Source organism: Ambystoma mexicanum, chromosome 1p (genome assembly GCF_040938575.1).
Source record: "Ambystoma mexicanum isolate Mex_15411 chromosome 1p, UKY_AmexF1_1, whole genome shotgun sequence".
Taxonomy (NCBI): domain Eukaryota; kingdom Metazoa; phylum Chordata; class Amphibia; order Caudata; family Ambystomatidae; genus Ambystoma; species Ambystoma mexicanum.
In genome coordinates, this window is record NC_090921.1 from 1,025,831,996 (window position 1) to 1,025,848,295 (window position 16,300).

At 42.3% G+C, this 16,300-nt stretch overlaps 4 non-coding genes across 4 annotated transcripts; all 4 read right to left on the reverse strand.

Moving 5' to 3' along the window:
- Positions 1-5,450: 5,450 nt before the first annotated feature.
- On the reverse strand, positions 5,451-5,536 carry TRNAY-GUA (transfer RNA tyrosine (anticodon GUA)). The gene is given in 2 exon segments: positions 5,451-5,486; positions 5,500-5,536. It is a non-coding gene; the product is annotated as a tRNA-Tyr (tRNA).
- A 2,499-nt stretch (positions 5,537-8,035) lies between these two features.
- TRNAY-GUA (transfer RNA tyrosine (anticodon GUA)) lies at positions 8,036-8,121 on the reverse strand. The gene is given in 2 exon segments: positions 8,036-8,071; positions 8,085-8,121. It is a non-coding gene; the product is annotated as a tRNA-Tyr (tRNA).
- A 1,852-nt stretch (positions 8,122-9,973) lies between these two features.
- Positions 9,974-10,059, reverse strand: TRNAY-GUA (transfer RNA tyrosine (anticodon GUA)). Its single transcript is given in 2 exon segments — positions 9,974-10,009; positions 10,023-10,059. It is a non-coding gene; the product is annotated as a tRNA-Tyr (tRNA).
- Positions 10,060-10,618: 559 nt separating this feature from the next.
- Positions 10,619-10,704, reverse strand: TRNAY-GUA (transfer RNA tyrosine (anticodon GUA)). The gene is given in 2 exon segments: positions 10,619-10,654; positions 10,668-10,704. It is a non-coding gene; the product is annotated as a tRNA-Tyr (tRNA).
- Positions 10,705-16,300: the final 5,596 nt, after the last annotated feature.

The window sequence follows — 16,300 nt, forward strand, 5'->3', positions numbered from 1 at the left end:
CCTTGTAGACCATGGAGTACTTTGCAGCCATTTAGACTCTGCTGCACACTTTTCCAAGGAGGCCATATCTTGGATTGAATCCTTCCTCAGTGATAGGACCATGAGGGTGTTCTCCCCTTCGGCAGCGGCGGACCCAATCCCCATCCGATGTGGAGTCCCTCAGGGCTCATGCGTCTCCCCGACTCTCTACAACATATTCACTAGGCCCCTTTTTGATGATCTGGACCATCTTGGTATCACCTACACCAACTATGCAGATGATACCCAGATTCTCCTCCCACTTTCCGGGGACTACAACAGGATTTGGCCTTGGTGAATAGGGTGTATATCATCGTCCAGGCATGGATGGCAACCCACGGTCTATGCCTGAACGATGACAAAACAGAGTTGCTCATCCTAGGGACACATTCTAACATGAAGAAACTCAGTCAGGACTATACCTCATTTGAAATTGACGGGAACATTATCAAGGTTTCCAAAGATGTTAAGACACTTGGCTTCTATCTGGATGCCACCCTCTCTTTTGATAAGCAGGTGAAGTCTTTGGCATCTGCCACCGCCTACACATGTAAGCTCATTAGAGCAGGCAAGCATTTTCTCTCCGATAACAATTGCCTTATCCTAGCAAGAGCATTAATCCTTTCGAGGATTGATTATTGTAATGCCCTCTACATCGGAGCAAACAAATCCATTACCCACCGACTTCAAATTCTTCAAAACAATGCCCTACGAGCCACCCTTGGTGTACCCAAAAGATCACATATTTCAAACATCAGACGTCTAAACAGCTGGTTACCCTCCCAAAACAAAATCCACCTCAAAGTAGCATCCCTGGTTCATAAAGCCTTGAACAATGCAGCACCAAGCTATCTCCGCAATAAACTCACAAAAAGAAATCACTCGCGCCCTGCCAGAACTGCAAATGCCAACAGCCTCATCATTCCTAGATTCAGGTTATCTAAGGCGGGGGGTAGTAGCTTCCCGGTGCAAGCAGCTCAATTATGGAACTCATTGCCTAATCCTCTACGCGAGGCACAGCCCTTCCCTAAATTCAGAATCAACTACATCAATTTGCTAAGGACTGCCAATGAATAGCCTATTGGCGCCCACTTATCCTTCACCCCACCCTAGAACATACATTTCATCATGATCTTTATGGTCCCACTCTCTTGTACATAGACTCTCTTGATCATATTTTGTATCTATTCGGCATGTAAACCGCAACTGCTGCCTCCCTGTGATATTTTGCATTCTATTATTTGTATTTTGTATTTATACAGTGTATGTATTCCCATGACCCCACCCTGCAACCTAAGCTTCGCATTTTCTGTACTGCTGCGCCCGGCTACCTTCGGGTTTGGTGCGCATTATAAGTGAATAAAACAAACAAACAAACAAACAAACAAACCTCACAGGAAACCAACGAAGATTGGTGTCGGACAGAAACATAACGTGGCCACAGCCTCAAAGCAAAAGGCATCTATTTTCAGTGATGAAATATAATATAATTATAAACTGTCTGTTATTTTACTTTCCAAGTATTTTACTTTCCAAGTATTCAATAAAATTTGCATTTGGCAAAAGTCCTTCAATCTGGATTTGAACCAGCGACCTAAGGATGCCTGTTTTACCACTACAGTCCTCCGCTCTACCAACTGAGCTATCGAAGGCTTGGCAAATCAGTCTCTAGCAAGCTCAATACGAGCTTCCACTTCAACCGTCGACATTCAAACATCTCTTGCAATTCGTGCAAAATACTACAAATTTGGCTTGTGAGGTTCCCGAATTGAGTAAAAGCACATCAGTTCACAATTAAAAAAATGACCCCCTCCGCAGTCTCCCGCATGTTACTGACCACCATACAAAGGAGGAAAAGTTGAAAGTCGGCGCCTCACAGGCCATCTCCTCAGAGTATTCATCAGTGTTCGGCCTTGACAATATTTTAATATCTTGGATGGTGTATAGTGTTCTCCCATTTCCCTTGAGAAATCAAGATTGTCAAGGGGATTCTGCTGTTTTGTCAGTTCATAGCAAGAGATGGGGATCCAAAATACCTCACAGGAAACCAACGAAGATTGGTGTCGGACAGAAAAATAACGTGGCCACAGCCTCAAAGCAAAAGGCATCTATTTTCAGTGATGAAATATAATATAATTATAAATTGTCTGTTATTTTATTTTCCAAGTATTTTACTTTCCAAGTATTCAATAAAATTTGCATTTGGCAAAAGTCCTTCGAGCCGGATTTGAACCAGCGACCTCAGGATGCCTGTTTTACCACTACAGTCCTCCGCTCTACCAACTGAGCTTTCGAAGGCTTGGCAAATCATTCTCTAGCAAACTCAATACGAGCTTCCACTTCAACCGTCGACTTGTAAACATCTCTTGCAATTCGTGCACAATACTACAAATTTGGCTTGTGAGGTTCCCGAATTGAGTAAAAGCACATCAGTTCCCAATTAAAAAAATGACCCCCTCCGCAGTCTCCCGCATGTTACTGACCACCATATTAAGGGGGAAAAGTTGAAAGGCGCGCCTTACAGGCCATCTCCTCAGAGTATTCAGCCGTGTTGGGCCTTGACAATATTTTAATATCTTGGATGGTGTATAGTGTTCTCCCATTTCCCTTGAGAAATCTAGATTGTCAAGGGGATTCGGCTGTTTTGTCAGTTCATAGCAAGAGATGGGGATCCAAAACACCTCACAGGAAACCAACGAAGATTGGTGTCGGACAGAAACATAACGTGGCCACAGCCTCAAAGCAAAAGGCATCTATTTTCAGTGATGAAATATAATATAATTATAAATTGTCTGTTATTTTATTTTCCAAGCATTTTACTTTCCAAGTATTCAATAAAATTTGCATTTGGCAAAAGTCCTTCAATCTGGATTTGAACCAGCGACCTAAGGATGCCTGTTTTACCACTACAGTCCTCTGCTCTACCAACTGAGCTATCGAAGGCTTGGCAAATCAGTCTCTAGCAAGCTCAATACAAGCTTCCACTTCAACCGTCGACATTCAAACAACTCTTGCAATTCGTGCAAAATACTACAAATTTGGCTTGTGAGGTTCCCGAATTGAGTAAAAGCACATCAGTTCACAATTAAAAAAATGACCCCCGCCGCAGTCTCCCGCATGTTACTGACCACCATACTAAGGGGGAAAAGTTGAAAGGCGGCACCTCACAGGCCATCTCCTCAGAGTATTCAGCCGCGTTGGGCCTTGACAATATTTTAATATCTTGGATTGTGTATAGTGTTCTCTCATTTTCCTTGAGAAATCAAGATTGTCAAGGGGATTATGCTGTTTTGCCAGTTCATAGCAAGAGATGGGGATCAAAGAAACACCTCACAGGAAACCAAAGAAGATTGGTGTTGGACAGAAAAATAATGTGGCCACAGCCTCAAAGCAAAAGGCATCTATTTTCAGTGATGAAATATAATATAATTATAAATTGTCTGTTATGTTATTTTCCAAGTATTTTACTTTCCAAGTATTCAATAAAATTTGCATTTGGCAAAAGTCCTTCGAGCCGGATTTGAACCAGCGACCTAAGGATGCCTGTTTTACCACTACAGTCCTCCCCTCTACCAACTGAGCTATCAAAGGCTTGGCAAACCGTTCTCTAGCAAGCTCAATTCGAGCTTCCACTTCAACCGTCGACATGCAAACATCTCTTGCAATTCGTGCAAAATACTACAAATTTGGCTTGTGAGGTTCCCGAATTGAGTAAAAGCACATCAGTTCCCAATTAAAAAAATGACCCCCTCCGCAGTCTCCCGCATGTTACTGACCACCATACTAAGGGGGAAAAGTTGAAAGGCGGCACCTCACAGGCCATCTCCTCAGAGTATTCAGCCGCGTTGGGCCTTGACAATATTTTAATATCTTGGATGGTGTATAGTGTTCTCTCATTACCCTTGAGAAATCAAGATTGTCAAGGGGATTCTGCTGTTTTGCCAGTTCATAGCAAGAGATGGGGATCCAAAACACCTCACAGGAAACCAATGAAGATTTGTGTTGGACAGAAAAATAAGGTGGTCACAGCCTCAAAGCAAAAGGCATCTATTTTCAGTGATGAAATATAATATAATTATAAATTGTCTGTTATGTTATTTTCCAAGTATTTTACTTTCCAAGTATTCAATAAAATGTGCATTTGGCAAAAGTCCTGCGAGCCGGATTTGAACCAGCAACCTAAGGATGCCTGTTTTACCACGCTCTACCAACTGAGCTATCGAAGGCTTGGCAAATCAGTCTCTAGCAAGCTCAATACGAGCTTCCACTTCAACCCTCGACATTCAAACATCTCTTGCAATTCGTGCAAAATACTACAAATTTGGCTTGTGAGGTTCCCGAATTGAGTAAAAGCACATCAGTTCACAATTAAAAAAATGACCCCCTCCGCAGTCTCCCGCATGTTACTGACCACCATACAAAGGAGGAAAAGTTGAAAGTCGGCGCCTCACAGGCCATCTCCTCAGAGTATTCATCAGTGTTCGGCCTTGACAATATTTTAATATCTTGGATGGTGTATAGTGTTCTCCCATTTCCCTTGAGAAATCAAGATTGTCAAGGGGATTCTGCTGTTTTGTCAGTTCATAGCAAGAGATGGGGATCCAAAATACCTCACAGGAAACCAACGAAGATTGGTGTCGGACAGAAAAATAACGTGGCCACAGCCTCAAAGCAAAAGGCATCTATTTTCAGTGATGAAATATAATATAATTATAAATAGTCTGTTATTTTACTTTCCAAGTATTTTACTTTCCAAGTATTCAATAAAATGTGCATTTGGCAAAAGTCCTTCGAACCGGATTTGAACCAGCGACCTAAGGATGCCTGTTTTACCACTACAGTCCTCCGCTCTACCAACTGAGCTATCGAAGGCGTGGCAAATCAATCTCTAGCAAACTCAATACGAGCTTCCACTTCAACCGTCGACTTGTAAACATCTCTTGCAATTCGTGCAAAATACTACAAATTTGGCTTGTGAGGTTCCCGAATTGAGTAAAAGCACATCAGTTCCCAATTAAAAAAATGACCCCCTCCGCAGTCTCCCGCATGTTACTGACCACCATACTAAGGGGGAAAAGTTGAAAGGCGGCACCTCACAGGCAATCTCCTCAGAGTATTCAGCCGCGTTGGGCCTTGACAATATTTTAATATCTTGGATGGTGTATAGTGTTCTCTCATTTCCCTTGAGAAATCAAGATTGTCAAGGGGATTCTGCTGTTTTGCCAGTTCATAGCAAGAGATGGGGATCCAAAACACCTCACAGGAAACCAATGAAGATTTGTGTTGGACAGAAAAATAAGGTGGTCACAGCCTCAAAGCAAAAGGCATCTATTTTCAGTGATGAAATATAATATAATTATAAATTGTCTGTTATTTTACTTTCCAAGTATTTTACTTTCCAAGTATTCAATAAAATGTGCATTTGGCAAAAGTCCTTCGAGCCGGATTTGAACCAGCGACCTAAGGATGCCTGTTTTACCACTACAGTCCTCCGCTCTACCAACTGAGCTATCGAAGGCTTGGCAAATCAGTCTCTAGCAAGCTCAATACGAGCTTCCACTTCAACCCTCGACATTCAAACATCTCTTGCAATTTGTGCAAAATACTACAAATTTGGCTTGTGAGGTTCCCGAATTGAGTAAAAGCACATCAGTTCACAATTAAAAAAATGACCCCCTCCGCAGTCTCCCGCATGTTACTGACCACCATACTAAGGGGGAAAAGTTGAAAGGCGGCGCCTCACAGGCCATCTCCTCAGAGTATTCAGCCGTGTTGGGCCTTGACAATATTTTAATATCTTGGATGGTGTATACTGTTCTCTCATTTCCCTTGAGAAATCAAGATTGTCAAGGGGATTCTGCTGTTTTGCCAGTTCATAGCAAGAGATGGGGATCCGAAACACCTCACAGGAAACCAATGAAGATTGGTGTTGGACAGAAACATAACGTGGCCACAGCCTCAAAGCAAAAGGCATCTATTTTCAGTGATGAAATATAATATAATTATAAATTGTCTGTTATTTTATTTTCCAAGTATTTTACTTTCCAAGTATTCAATAAAATTTGCATTTGGCAAAAGTCCTTCGAGCCGGATTTGAACCAGCGACCTAAGGATGCCTGTTTTACCACTACAGTCCTCCGCTCTACCAACTGAGCTTTCGAAGTCTTGGCAAATCATTCTCTAGCAAACTCAATACGAGCTTCCACTTCAACCGTCGACTTGTAAACATCTCTTGCAATTCGTGCAAAATACTACAAATTTGGCTTGTGAGGTTCCCGAATTGAGTAAAAGCACATCAGTTCCCAATTAAAAAAATGACCCCCTCCGCAGTCTCCCGCATGTTACTGACCACCATATTAAGGGGGAAAAGTTGAAAGGCGCGCCTTACAGGCCATCTCCTCAGAGTATTCAGCCGTGTTGGGCCTTGACAATATTTTAATATCTTGGATGGTGTATAGTGTTCTCCCATTTCCCTTGAGAAATCAAGATTGTCAAGGGGATTCTGCTGTTTTGTCAGTTCATAGCAAGAGATGGGGATCCAAAACACCTCACAGGAAACCAACGAAGATTGGTGTCGGACAGAAACATAACGTGGCCACAGCCTCAAAGCAAAAGGCATCTATTTTCAGTGATGAAATATAATATAATTATAAATTGTCTGTTATTTTATTTTCCAAGCATTTTACTTTCCAAGTATTCAATAAAATTTGCATTTGGCAAAAGTCCTTAAATCTGGATTTGAACCAGCGACCTAAGGATGCCTGTTTTACCACTACAGTCCTCTGCTCTACCAACTGAGCTATCGAAGGCTTGGCAAATCAGTCTCTAGCAAGCTCAATACGAGCTTCCACTTCAACCGTCGACATTCAAACATCTCTTGCAATTCGTGCAAAATACTACAAATTTGGCTTGTGAGGTTCCCGAATTGAGTAAAAGCACATCAGTTCCCAATTAAAAAAATGACCCCCGCCGCAGTCTCCCGCATGTTACTGACCACCATACTAAGGGGGAAAAGTTGAAAGGCGGCACCTCACAGGCCATCTCCTCAGAGTATTCAGCCGCGTTGGGCCTTGACAATATTTTATTATCTTGGATGGTGTATAGTGTTCTCTCATTTTCCTTGAGAAATCAAGATTGTCAAGGGGATTATGCTGTTTTGCCAGTTCATAGCAAGAGATGGGGATCAAAGAAACACCTCACAGGAAACCAAAGAAGATTGGTGTTGGACAGAAAAATAATGTGGCCACAGCCTCAAAGCAAAAGGCATCTATTTTCAGTGATGAAATATAATATAATTATAAATTGTCTGTTATGTTATTTTCCAAGTATTTTACTTTCCAAGTATTCAATAAAATTTGCATTTGGCAAAAGTCCTGCGAGCCGGATTTGAACCAGCGACCTAAGGATGCCTGTTTTACCACTACAGTCCTCCCCTCTACCAACTGAGCTATCGAAGGCTTGGCAAACCGTTTTCTAGCAAGCTCAATTCGAGCTTCCACTTCAACCGTCGACATGCAAACATCTCTTGCAATTCGTGCAAAATACTACAAATTTGGCTTGTGAGGTTCCCGAATTGAGTAAAAGCACATCAGTTCCCAATTAAAAAAATGACCGCCTCCGCAGTCTCCCGCATGTTACTGACCACCATACTAAGGAGGAAAAGTTGAAAGGCGGCGCCTCACAGGCCATCTCCTCAGAGTATTCATCAGTGTTCGGCCTTGACAATATTTTAATATCTTGGATGGTGTATGGTGTTCTCCCATTTCCCTTGAGAAATCAAGATTGTCAAGGGGATTCTGCTGTTTTGTCAGTTCATAGCAAGAGATGGGGATCCAAAACACGTCACAGGAAACCAACGAAGATTGGTGTCGGACAGAAAAATAACGTGGCCACAGCCTCAAAGCAAAAGGCATCTATTTTCAGTGATGAAATAAAATATAATTATAAATTGTCTGTTATTTTACTTTCCAAGTATTTTACTTTCCAAGTATTCAATAAAATGTGAATTTGGCAAGAGTCCTTCGAGCCGGATTTGAACCAGCGACCTAAGGATGCCTGTTTTACTACTACAGTCCTCCGCTCTACCAACTGAGCTATCGAAGGATTGGCAAATCAACTCTAGCAAACTCAATACGAGCTTCCACTTCAACCGTCGACTTGTAAACATCTCTTGCAATTCGTGCAAAATACTACAAATTTGGCTTGTGACGTTCCCGAATTGAGTAAAAGCACATCAGTTCCCAATTAAAAAAATGACCCCCTCCGCAGTCTCCCGCATGTTACTGACCACCATACTAAGGGGGAAAAGTTGAAAGGCGGCGCCTCACAGGCCATCTCCTCAGAGTATTCAGCCGTGTTGGGCCTTGACAATATTTTAATATCTTGGATGGTGTATACTGTTCTCTCATTTCCCTTGAGAAATCAAGATTGTCAAGGGGATTCTGCTGTTTTGCCAGTTCATAGCAAGAGATGGGGATCAAAAAAACACCTCACAGGAAACCAAAGAAGATTGGTGTTGGACAGAAAAATAATGTGGCCACAGCCTCAAAGCAAAAGGCATCTATTTTCAGAGATGAAATATAATATAATTATAAATTGTCTGTTATGTTATTTTCCAAGTATTTTACTTTCCAAGTATTCAATAAAATTTGCATTTGGCAAAAGACCTTCGAGCCGGATTTGAACCAGCGACATAAGGATGCCTGTTTTACCACTACAGTCCTCCCCTCTACCAACTGAGCTATCTAAGGCTTTGCAATCCGTTCTCTAGCAAGCTCAATTCGAGCTTCCACTTCAACCGTCGACATGCAAACATCTCTTGCAATTCGTGCAAAATACTACAAATTTGGCTTGTGAGGTTCCCGAATTGAGTAAAAGCACATCAGTTCCCAATTAAAAAAATGACCGCCTCCGCAGTCTCCCGCATGTTACTGACCACCATGCTAAGGAGGAAAAGTTGAAAGGCGGCGCCTCACAGGCCATCTCCTCAGAGTATTCATCAGTGTTCGGCCTTGACAATATTTTAATATCTTGGATGGTGTATGGTGTTCTCCCATTTCCCTTGAGAAATCAAGATTGTCAAGGGGATTCTGCTGTTTTGTCAGTTCATAGCAAGAGATGGGGATCCAAAACACGTCACAGGAAACCAACGAAGATTGGTGTCGGACAGAAAAATAACGTGGCCACAGCCTCAAAGCAAAAGGCATCTATTTTCAGTGATGAAATAAAATATAATTATAAATTGTCTGTTATTTTACTTTCCAAGTATTTTACTTTCCAAGTATTCAATAAAATTTGCATTTGGCAAAAGTCCTTCGAGCCGGATTTGAACCAGTGACCTAAGGATGCCTGTTTTACCACTACAGTCCTCCGCTCTTTCAACTGAGCTATCAAAGGCTTGGCAAATCATTCTCTAGCAAACTCAATACGAGCTTCCACTTCAACCGTCGACTTGTAAACATCTCTTGCAATTCGTGCAAAATACTACAAATTTGGCTTGTGAGGTTCCCGAATTGAGTAAAAGCACATCAGTTCCCAATTAAAAAAATGACCCCTCCGCAGTCTCCCGCATGTTAATGACCACCATACTAAGGGGGAAAAGTTGAAAGGCGGCGCCTCACAGGCCATCTCCTCAGAGTATTCAGCCGTGTTGGGCCTTGACAATATTTTAATATCTTGGATGGTGTATAGTGTTCTCTCATTTCCCTTGAGAAATCAAGATTGTCAAGGGGATTCTGCTGTTTTGCCAGTTCATAGCAAGAGATGGGGATACAAAACAACTGACAGGAAACCAATGAAGATTCGTGTTGGACAGAAAAATAACGTGGCCACAGCCTCAAAGCAAAAGGCATCTATTTTCAGTGATGAAATATAATATAATTATAAATTGTCTGTTATTTTACTTTCCAAGTATTTTACTTTCCAAGTATTCAATAAAATGTGCATTTGGCAAGAGTCCTTCGAGCCGGATTTGAACCAGCGACCTAAGGATGCCTGTTTTACCACTACAGTCCTCCGCTCTACCAACTGAGCTATCGAAGGCTTGGCAAATCAACTCTAGCAAACTCAATACGAGCTTTCACTTCAACCATCGACTTGTAAACATCTCTTGCAATTCGTGCAAAATACTACAAATTTGGCTTGTGAGGTTCCCGAATTGAGTAAAAGCACATCAGTTCCCAATTAAAAAAATGACCCCCTCCGCAGTCTCCCGCATGTTACTGACCACCATACTAAGGGGGAAAAGTTGAAAGGCGGCACCTCACAGGCCATCTCCTCAGAGTATTCAGCAGCGTTGGGCCTTGACAATATTTTAATATCTTGGATGGTGTATAGTGTTCTCTCATTTCCCTTGAGAAATCAAGATTGTCAAGGGGATTCTGCTGTTTTGCCAGTTCATAGCAAGAGATGGGGATCCAAAACACCTCACAGGAAACCAATGAAGATTTGTGTTGGACTGAAAAATAAGGTGGTCACAGCCTCAAAGCAAAAGGCATCTATTTTCAGTGATGAAATATAATATAATTATAAATTGTCTGTTATTTTACTTTCCAAGTATTTTACTTTCCAAGTATTCAATAAAATGTGCATTTGGCAAAAGTCCTTCGAGCCGGATTTGAACCAGCGACCTAAGGATGCCTGTTTTACCACTACAGTCCTCCGCTCTACCAACTGAGCTATCGAAGGCTTGGCAAATCAGTCTCTAGCAAGCTCAATACGAGCTTCCACTTCAACCCTCGACATTCAAACATCTCTTGCAATTTGTGCAAAATACTACAAATTTGGCTTGTGAGGTTCCCGAATTGAGTAAAAGCACATCAGTTCACAATTAAAAAAATGACCCCCTCCGCAGTCTCCCGCATGTTACTGACCACCATACAAAGGAGGAAAAGTTGAAAGTCGGCGCCTCACAGGCCATCTCCTCAGAGTATTCATCAGTGTTCGGCCTTGACAATATTTTAATATCTTGGATGGTGAATAGTGTTCTCCCATTTCCCTTGAGAAATCAAGATTGTCAAGGGGATTCTGCTGTTTTGTCAGTTCATAGCAAGAGATGGGGATCCAAAATACCTCACAGGAAACCAACGAAGATTGGTGTCGGACAGAAAAATAACGTGGCCACAGCCTCAAAGCAAAAGGCATCTATTTTCAGTGATGAAATATAATATAATTATAAATTGTCTGTTATTTTACTTTCCAAGTATTTTACTTTCCAAGTATTCAATAAAATGTGCATTTGGCAAAAGTCCTTCTAGCCGGATTTGAACCAGCGACCTAAGGATGCCTGTTTTACCACTACAGTCCTCCGCTCTACCAACTGAGCTATCGAAGGCTTGGCAAATCGTTCTATAGCAAACTCAATACGAGCTTCCACTTCAACCGTCGACTTGTAAACATCTCTTGCAATTCGTGCAAAATACTACAAATTTGGCTTGTGACGTTCCCGAATTGAGTAAAAGCACATCAGTTCCCAATTAAAAAAATGACCCCCTCCGCAGTCTCCCGCATGTTACTGACCACCATACTAAGGGGGAAAAGTTGAAAGGCGGCGCCTCACAGGCCATCTCCTCAGAGTATTCAGCCGTGTTGGGCCTTGACAATATTTTAATATCTTGGATGGTGTATACTGTTCTCTCATTTCCCTTGAAAAATCAAGATTGTCAAGGGGATTCTGCTGTTTTGCCAGTTCATAGCAAGAGATGGGGATCTGAAACACCTCACAGGAAACCAATGAAGATTGGTGTTGGACAGAAACATAACGTGGCCACAGCCTCAAAGCAAAAGGCATCTATTTTCAGTGATGAAATATAATATAATTATAAATTGTCTGTTATGTTATTTTCCAAGTATTTTACTTTCCAAGTATTCAATAAAATTTGCATTTGGCAAAAGTCCTTCGAGCCGGATTTGAACCAGCGACCTAAGGATGCCTGTGTTACCACTACAGTCCTCCCCTCTACCAACTGAGCTATCGAAGGCATGGCAAACCGTTCTCTAGCAAGCTCAATTCGAGCTTCCACTTCAACCGTCGACATGCAAACATCTCTTGCAATTCGTGCAAAATACTACAAATTTGGCTTGTGAGGTTCCCGAATTGAGTAAAAGCACATCAGTTCCCAATTAAAAAAATGACCCCCTCCGCAGTCTCCCGCATGTTACTGACCACCATATTAAGGGGGAAAAGTTGAAAGGCGCGCCTCACAGGCCATCTCCTCAGAGTATTCAGCCGTGTTGGGCCTTGACAATATTTTAATATCTTGGATGGTGTATAGTGTTCTCCCATTTCCCTTGAGAAATCAAGATTGTCAAGGGGATTCTGCTGTTTTGTCAGTTCATAGCAAGAGATGGGGATCCAAATCGCTCTACTCCAAACGAAAATAACTAAAAAGAAAGCTTCCCTTACTCATCAGTCCAAGCCTAACAACCTCACTACAGACCCTACCCCAAAGACCCAGGACATAGCCACACGGTTCATGTTTTCCAAAACATCGATTCTCGATGTGGAGAAAGTCATCCTCTCTCTTAAGCCGTCTAACTGCCAGGGTGATTCTTGCCCTGCCCAGCTTATAAAAGACGCAGCTAGAGATCTCTCCCCGTTTATTGCCAAACTTGTCAACTCTTCTTTCACGTCCGGCACGGTACCCACCAATTTAAAACAATCCTGGGTACTACCATTGCTTAAAAAGCAAACGCTAGACCCTCTTATACCCACAAACTACCGCCCCATTACAACAGTCCCCTTCCTGCTCAAAATCTTGGATAAGATCGCCTACAATCAGATCCAAAGTTTCCTGGAACAACATAAACTCTTAGGAGAGCGCCAATCAGGATTCCGTCCACAACATGGTACAGAGACTGCCCTGATCGACCTAAAGGCACAAATAGATGAAATAAGAGATAAAGGTAAAATGGCTCTCCTCTTGTTGCTGGACCTCTCGGCGGCTTTCGACCTTGTAGACCATGGAGTACTTTGCAGCCATTTAGACTCTGCTGCACACTTTTCCAAGGAGGCCATATCTTGGATTGAATCCTTCCTCAGTGATAGGACCATGAGGGTGTTCTCCCCTTCGGCAGCGGCGGACCCAATCCCCATCCGATGTGGAGTCCCTCAGGGCTCATGCGTCTCCCCGACTCTCTACAACATATTCACTAGGCCCCTTTTTGATGATCTGGACCATCTTGGTATCACCTACACCAACTATGCAGATGATACCCAGATTCTCCTCCCACTTTCCGGGGACTACAACAGGATTTGGCCTTGGTGAATAGGGTGTATATCATCGTCCAGGCATGGATGGCAACCCACGGTCTATGCCTGAACGATGACAAAACAGAGTTGCTCATCCTAGGGACACATTCTAACATGAAGAAACTCAGTCAGGACTATACCTCATTTGAAATTGACGGGAACATTATCAAGGTTTCCAAAGATGTTAAGACACTTGGCTTCTATCTGGATGCCACCCTCTCTTTTGATAAGCAGGTGAAGTCTTTGGCATCTGCCACCGCCTACACATGTAAGCTCATTAGAGCAGGCAAGCATTTTCTCTCCGATAACAATTGCCTTATCCTAGCAAGAGCATTAATCCTTTCGAGGATTGATTATTGTAATGCCCTCTACATCGGAGCAAACAAATCCATTACCCACCGACTTCAAATTCTTCAAAACAATGCCCTACGAGCCACCCTTGGTGTACCCAAAAGATCACATATTTCAAACATCAGACGTCTAAACAGCTGGTTACCCTCCCAAAACAAAATCCACCTCAAAGTAGCATCCCTGGTTCATAAAGCCTTGAACAATGCAGCACCAAGCTATCTCCGCAATAAACTCACAAAAAGAAATCACTCGCGCCCTGCCAGAACTGCAAATGCCAACAGCCTCATCATTCCTAGATTCAGGTTATCTAAGGCGGGGGGTAGTAGCTTCCCGGTGCAAGCAGCTCAATTATGGAACTCATTGCCTAATCCTCTACGCGAGGCACAGCCCTTCCCTAAATTCAGAATCAACTACATCAATTTGCTAAGGACTGCCAATGAATAGCCTATTGGCGCCCACTTATCCTTCACCCCACCCTAGAACATACATTTCATCATGATCTTTATGGTCCCACTCTCTTGTACATAGACTCTCTTGATCATATTTTGTATCTATTCGGCATGTAAACCGCAACTGCTGCCTCCCTGTGATATTTTGCATTCTATTATTTGTATTTTGTATTTATACAGTGTATGTATTCCCATGACCCCACCCTGCAACCTAAGCTTCGCATTTTCTGTACTGCTGCGCCCGGCTACCTTCGGGTTTGGTGCGCATTATAAGTGAATAAAACAAACAAACAAACAAACAAACAAACAAACCTCACAGGAAACCAACGAAGATTGGTGTCGGACAGAAACATAACGTGGCCACAGCCTCAAAGCAAAAGGCATCTATTTTCAGTGATGAAATATAATATAATTATAAACTGTCTGTTATTTTACTTTCCAAGTATTTTACTTTCCAAGTATTCAATAAAATTTGCATTTGGCAAAAGTCCTTCAATCTGGATTTGAACCAGCGACCTAAGGATGCCTGTTTTACCACTACAGTCCTCCGCTCTACCAACTGAGCTATCGAAGGCTTGGCAAATCAGTCTCTAGCAAGCTCAATACGAGCTTCCACTTCAACCGTCGACATTCAAACATCTCTTGCAATTCGTGCAAAATACTACAAATTTGGCTTGTGAGGTTCCCGAATTGAGTAAAAGCACATCAGTTCACAATTAAAAAAATGACCCCCTCCGCAGTCTCCCGCATGTTACTGACCACCATACAAAGGAGGAAAAGTTGAAAGTCGGCGCCTCACAGGCCATCTCCTCAGAGTATTCATCAGTGTTCGGCCTTGACAATATTTTAATATCTTGGATGGTGTATAGTGTTCTCCCATTTCCCTTGAGAAATCAAGATTGTCAAGGGGATTCTGCTGTTTTGTCAGTTCATAGCAAGAGATGGGGATCCAAAATACCTCACAGGAAACCAACGAAGATTGGTGTCGGACAGAAAAATAACGTGGCCACAGCCTCAAAGCAAAAGGCATCTATTTTCAGTGATGAAATATAATATAATTATAAATTGTCTGTTATTTTACTTTCCAAGTATTTTACTTTCCAAGTATTCAATAAAATGTGCATTTGGCAAAAGTCCTTCGAGCCGGATTTGAACCAGCGACCTAAGGATGCCTGTTTTACCACTACAGTCCTCTGCTCTACCAGCTGAGCTATCGAAGGCTTGGCAAATTGTTCTCTAGCAAACTCAATACGAGCTTCCACTTCAACCGTCGACTTGTAAACATCTCTTGCAATTCGTGCAAAATACTACAAATTTGGCTTGTGACGTTCCCGAATTGAGTAAAAGCACATCAGTTCCCAATTAAAAAAATGACCCCCTCCGCAGTCTCCCGCATGTTACTGACCACCATACTAAGGGGGAAAAGTTGAAAGGCGGCGCCTCACAGGCCATCTCCTCAGAGTATTCAGCCGTGTTGGGCCTTGACAATATTTTAATATCTTGGATGGTGTATACTGTTCTCTCATTTCCCTTGAGAAATCAAGATTGTCAAGGGGATTCTGCTGTTTTGCCAGTTCATAGCAAGAGATGGGGATCCGAAACACCTCACAGGAAACCAATGAAGATTGGTGTTGGACAGAAACATAACGTGGCCTCAGCCTCAAAGCAAAAGGCATCTGTTTTCAGTGATGAAATATAATATAATTATAAATTGTCTGTTATTTTATTTTCCAAGTATTTTACTTTCCAAGTATTCAATAAAATTTGCATTTGGCAAAAGTCCTTCGAGCCGGATTTGAACCAGCGACCTAAGGATGCCTGTTTTACCACTACAGTCCTCCGCTCTACCAACTGAGCTTTCGAAGGCTTGGCAAATCATTCTCTAGCAAACTCAATACGAGCTTCCACTTCAACCGTCGACTTGTAAACATCTCTTGCAATTCGTGCAAAATACTACAAATTTGGCTTGTGAGGTTCCCGAATTGAGTAAAAGCACATCAGTTCCCAATTAAAAAAATGACCCCCTCCGCAGTCTCCCGCATGTTACTGACCACCATATTAAGGGGGAAAAGTTTAAAGGCGCGCCTTACAGGCCATCTCCTCAGAGTATTCAGCCGTGTTGGGCCTTGACAATATTTTAATATCTTGGATGGTGTATAGTGTTCTCCCATTTCCCTTGAGAAATCAAGATTGTCAAGGGGATTCTGCTGTTTTGTCAGTTCATAGCAAGAGA